This window comes from Dipodomys ordii, unplaced genomic scaffold (assembly GCF_000151885.1).
Source record: "Dipodomys ordii isolate 6190 unplaced genomic scaffold, Dord_2.0 Scaffold16, whole genome shotgun sequence".
Classification (NCBI taxonomy): Eukaryota; Metazoa; Chordata; class Mammalia; order Rodentia; family Heteromyidae; genus Dipodomys; species Dipodomys ordii.
In genome coordinates, this window is record NW_012267232.1 from 14,853,341 (window position 1) to 14,858,776 (window position 5,436).

Below are 5,436 nucleotides of genomic sequence, written 5' to 3' on the forward strand. Positions count from 1 at the left end.
TTTCTTTTTGCTTATGTGGTGCTGAGGAATCAAACCCAGGGCCTCAGGCATGCAAGGCAAGCGCTCTACCACTGAGCCACCTTCCCAGCCCATCTGTGAGACTTTTATCTCCAATTAACCAAAAAAAAAAAAAAAAAATGAGCTGGAGCTGTGGCTCAAAGTGGTAGAGTGCTACCCTTGAGTGAGAAAAAAGCTCAGGGACAGTGCCCAAGCCCTGAGTTCAAACATCATGACTGACCTTGTCCCCCCAAAAAAATTGGAATGAGATCTGATTTAAAGGAATTCTGATTAGTTACCATTTACATGTCATATATTCTAGAATACATCATGTTACTAATTAATTGGCCTGGGTTGTATGAAACAAAGACTGAAAGTAAGTCCAAAACATGTTCTTTACAGCTGGGGCTCTACTTCCAGCTTTTTACTGATTAACTGGAGATGAGTCTCTCAGATTTGTTTGGCAGGGCTGAATTGACTGGCTTCAAATTGCAATCCTCAGATCTCAGAGTCCGCTTGGCTTTGAATAGACCTCTTGACTGAACTGACTAATCAAACTGGATTTTTTTTTCTAGTTTCCAATGACTGATACTGAAAACCAAACATTCCTTTAGAACGTCATAACTTTAGAACATGAGAATTTCCTTTTCAATTAGCCTTCAGTAATCTAGGTCTCTATTGATTATAATCATTCACCTTGCTCATTTGGAGAAGGGCTAGAATCTAAATGTCCATATGCTAGTAGAGAGAGGAATGTGGGTCAGGGGGAAAGTTAACATTAGGGGAATGGTAAGGTGTGACACACAGTTCTGGCAAGGTCAGAAAATCAACTGGTTCTAATGGTAATGAGTGTCCTGAGTCTACAATGTTCTTGGCTGCTTCTGAAAGATATGCTGTCATTCTAGGGCTCAAATGTTCCTTTATTATGAGTCAATATTTGCTAAGTATCTCATCTATCCATCATAGACACGTCAGTATGGAATATGTAGAAACTAAGTAAAAGTTTTCCACAATATACAATCCTAGAGGTTTTCTCTTTTTGTTTGGGTATGAGTGGTAGTGGCTGTTTTTGTTTATTTTGTTTTTACTGTTGTTTTGTTTTTTTGTTTTGTCTTGTTTTGTTTTGTTTTTGGTGGTGGGCCTGAACTCTGGGCCTAGGCGCTGGTCCTCAGCTCTTCAGCTCAAGGCTAGTACTCTACCATTGAGCCACAGCGCTACTTCTAGCTTTTTCTGTTCATGTGGTGCTAAAGAATCAAACCCAGGGCCTTATGCATGTGAGGCAAGCACTCTACCACTGAGCCACCTTCCCAGCCCTACTTATTTATTTTTGTTCTGGGCCTGGAACTTGAACATTGGTCCTTTAGCTTGTTTGCTTAAGGTACCTGACCCTCTACTACTTGAGCCACAGTTCCACTTCTGACTTTTTGATGGTTGATTGGAGATAAGCATTTCACTGACTTTCTTGCTTGAGCTGGCTCCACTCAGCCTCCTGAGTGGCTAGGATTATGGGCTGAGCCTCCAATGCCTAAGTTGTTTGCGTTTTAGTTAAGAGTCTTGCTTTGTAATCCAACCTGTCTAAGAACTCGTGATCTTCCTGCCTTAGCTTCCCAACTGCTGGGATTCCAGGTGTACACCACTGTGCATGGCTGATCCACATGTTTTGAATCCAAAGTTGCTAAATTTCCTAGACATTTAGAAGTTGAGGTGTCCTCTGATGTTCACTTTCTTTTTTGGTGGTGGTGGTGGTGGTGGTGGTTGGGGCTTGAACTCTGGGCCTGGCTGCTCTCTCTGTGCTCTTCAGCTCAAGTCTAGCACTCTATCACTTGAGCCATAGTGCCACTTGCGGCTTTTTCTGTTTGTATGGTGCTGAGGAAACAAACCCAGGGCTTCATGCGTGCAAGCCAAGCACTCTACCACTGAACTACATTCCCAGTCCCCTTAAGATCTTCTTAAAAGACTATCTCCAATCATTCTGTCCTTTAGATTTTATTTTATAATATTGGAATTTAAAACTGGCTACTGGTGGCTCAAGAGTTTGAAATCTGAGGACTGCAGTTCAAAACAAGCCTAAATAGGAAAGTCTATAAGATTCTCATCTCCAATAACTACCAAAAAGGTAGAAGTAGAGCGGTTACTCAAGTGATAAGGCTCTAGCCTGGAAAGAAAAAAAAGCTCAGGAACAGCACCCAGGTCCTGAGCCTCAAGCCTCAGGACCCCATACAGAGAGGGGGGGAGAGAGAGAGAGAGAGAAAGGGAGATTAATTTAATTTAAAATTTAAAATTTATTTCTGTTGAAAATGAACTATACAATGTGTGGGTGGGATGGGAAGAAAATACTGGGAGAGAGAGAGGGACAGAGTGCTATTGTCCAAAAAGAAATGTATTCTTTACCTCTATATAACCTTTATATTAACAATTTTTAAATTTTTAAATTATATCAACAAATAAATTCTAAATCTTTTCATACCAACCTGATTGGCTGTGACTGCTTTTCAGCATTATAAGATCTTCCACGTCGTCTGTGGACTGATTTTCAATTGAAGAGTATTCCATTCCATCATTTCCACCTTTATTATTTTCATCCAGTATCTGATTAGAAGATGGCAATTCCTTTTCCTCTGGAGTGTTCTGGAAGCTCCAAGGGTTATCAAAATTGTACAATATTTTTTTCAAATATAGTGTGGTATCAGAATCATCTGTTTCCTCTACGACTCTTTTCTTGTCTAGTTGATCTGCTTCCATCATTTTTATTGTATTTATTTCCTGTTCCTTATCAGGCTCAAATTCACTGGCTGGGGGATGTTTGTGTTTATCTAGCCCACTATTGCTATTTTTTCCATCCTCTGATACTATTTTTTCCTCGTCAGCATCTGCAAAGCCTAGCATGCCAAAACCAAAATCAAACCAACTTGACTCTTGGATGGAGCTGTCATTAATAATTGTGTCCTCTTTTTCTGTTGTTATTTCTGTACATGGAACTGTGGCATCTTCATCGGGTAATTTAGCATCGGGAATATCTTGTAGTAGTGGGTGGCTTTCTTTGGACAATAACTCAAGCTCTGTGCTCTCCTCTCCAAAACCTAAGTAACTTGTAAATCCACCACCAAACCAGCTCGTGGCTTGAGATTTGCGAGTGTGCTCTAGCTCTAAAGCTTGTTCAGATTCTTTCTCTGTTACTGAAACAAGTTCTGGTGGCTCTGAATCAAATTCTGATTCAGGTTCTGGCTCATGCTCTGTTTGGGACTCCTCCGGATTGTTTTCATCTTCCACCGCTAATTTTCTACTTCGAAATGAGTTTTCTTGTACAGATTCAGTAACAGATTCAACAGTCTTGTCTTCAGTTTGTTCTTCTCCCAGTCCAAACCATCCTTGTCCTTCAGGCAGAGTTGGGGATGTCAACACATCATCAACTTCTGGAATCTGGTCCTGTCCCATGCTTCCAGCTTCTACTTCTTCCCAATCTTTTGGGTCACTAGTACTTCTCATTGTTTCAGGAGCCTCTGATGCTAAAAATTGGTCTGGAAGTACAGTACTTGCAGACATTTCATAAAATCCAGATTGTCTTAGGAAATCATTTGCAAGTATACTATATTTTTGGTCTTCATCTTCTTCATATGAGTACATGTTTTCACCATTGCCACTGCTTAACTCACTATCTTCACTTCCAAATATATAGCTCTCCCCATGAAGACAAAGAAAGTCAGATTCCTAAAGGAAAAAAAAATTGTTATTGACATAAATGTACTACTCAAATATGGTTTCTTCCCAAATCAAAGTGGATGACAATTTTCTTAAGATGACACAAACCAGGTGCCAGTGGCTCATGCCTATAATCCTAGCTACTCAAGAGACTGGGATCACATTCAAAGCCAGCCCAGGCACAAAAGTCCATGAGACTCTTATCTCCAATAAGCCACTCAGAAAACTGGAAGTGGCACTGTGGCTCAAGTGGTAGAGTGCTAGCCTCGAGCTGAAGAGCTCAGGGACAGCACCCAGGCACAGAGTTCAAGCCCCATGACCAACAACAAAAAGGAAGTTGAACCAACCAGCTCAGCCACAGAACAAAAACTAAAATCAGGTCTTCTCATCTTCTATACATGTATTACAACAGACTTCTAGGAGTTAATGTCGAAATGTAATGATAAGCATCCTTTTTGCATAGGATTATTTATTATTAACTAGCTCAGAATCAGAGAGTTTCAATGCTTTTATCTTGTACATAAACTCTGATGGCAAGGCATGCATGCTCATATAACCTTTCACCTCCTAAGAGTATTCTGAGTGGACACATGCATCTGTGTAGTGATTTGAGAAAGGGGTTGTGATCTGAAGTGGTCCTCCAAAGGCTGTATTGGAAATTCAGTCTCCATTGCAACAGTGTTAGGAAATGGGATCTAATGAGAAATAACCAGGCCATCAGGGCAGAGGGAATGGCTTTAGCCTGTTGGTATATGAGCAGGTTCATGATCATCAGTAATTCCTTTTAGAATCATCATGGAAGGACTTTCAATGGCTATTTTTTTTGCTATTTTTTTACTTTATTTTTTAGCAGTATTGAGCCTTGAACTCAGGTCTTTATGATTGCTAGGCACATGCTGTACCCTCTGAGCATTTGAGCATATATATAGAACCCACTCTGTATGTCATTATATTTAGTTTGCAAACTCAGCATATGTATTTCCTGCAACTCTATGGAGGAATAATTAGCATAGGAAAAATAACTACTTGCAAATACTCTATCTCACTTATTGAGTTTAATACTGAAGTAAGGAGGTCAGGTCTGGCCTGTGCCATATTGGCCACATGGTGGATTGTAGGGTCTGGCATCGTGTCTTCATGCTGGGGGAAGAAAACTCCCTGCCCATCACCTGCCTCCTAGGTGATGGGTGTGCCCAGATCCTTGGAGGCAGGGGCGGGCATGTGGCTGATAGGTTATTGAATTTGTCAATCCAGTGCCAGAGACTGGTAAATTCCTGTGGATCTGCCCACTGCAGGCGACTATTTAGACCCAGACCAGCCTAGCCACCATTAAGCCATGCCATTTGTGTCTCTGTGATTGTGTCCTGTGTCCTGCCTCCTGGCTTGTCTCCAATCATCATGGAGTCCCCATTCAGCTCTCCATCGGAGCTGAATTGGATTGTTGGTATTGTTTTTGTTATTTCTTTCCTCTTTAGCATGTTTCCTAGCTGTGTTATGTGTATTTGCATGCTGCAGGCCTTTGTAATAATGAGGGGCCTGCAGCCTGTTAACTATATAATAAAGACTCCAATATTCTATATTTCAAAATGTGGCTTCTGAGATGATTCACCTTACAGCAATACTAACCACCACAATCTAGGCAAATAAATATATTTATTATACCTAAAGTTTCCTGGGACAGAATAATATCAAATCTGTGGCCTAAAGAATAAGGAAGAGCCGGGCGCTGGTGGCTCACGC

At 40.9% G+C, this 5,436-nt stretch overlaps 1 protein-coding gene across 2 annotated transcripts in view; it reads right to left on the reverse strand.

Annotated features, from left to right (window-relative positions):
• Positions 1–5,436, reverse strand: part of Ctage5 (CTAGE family, member 5) — an 84,356-nt gene that overhangs the window by 77,891 nt on the left and 1,029 nt on the right. The window lies entirely within an intron of this gene.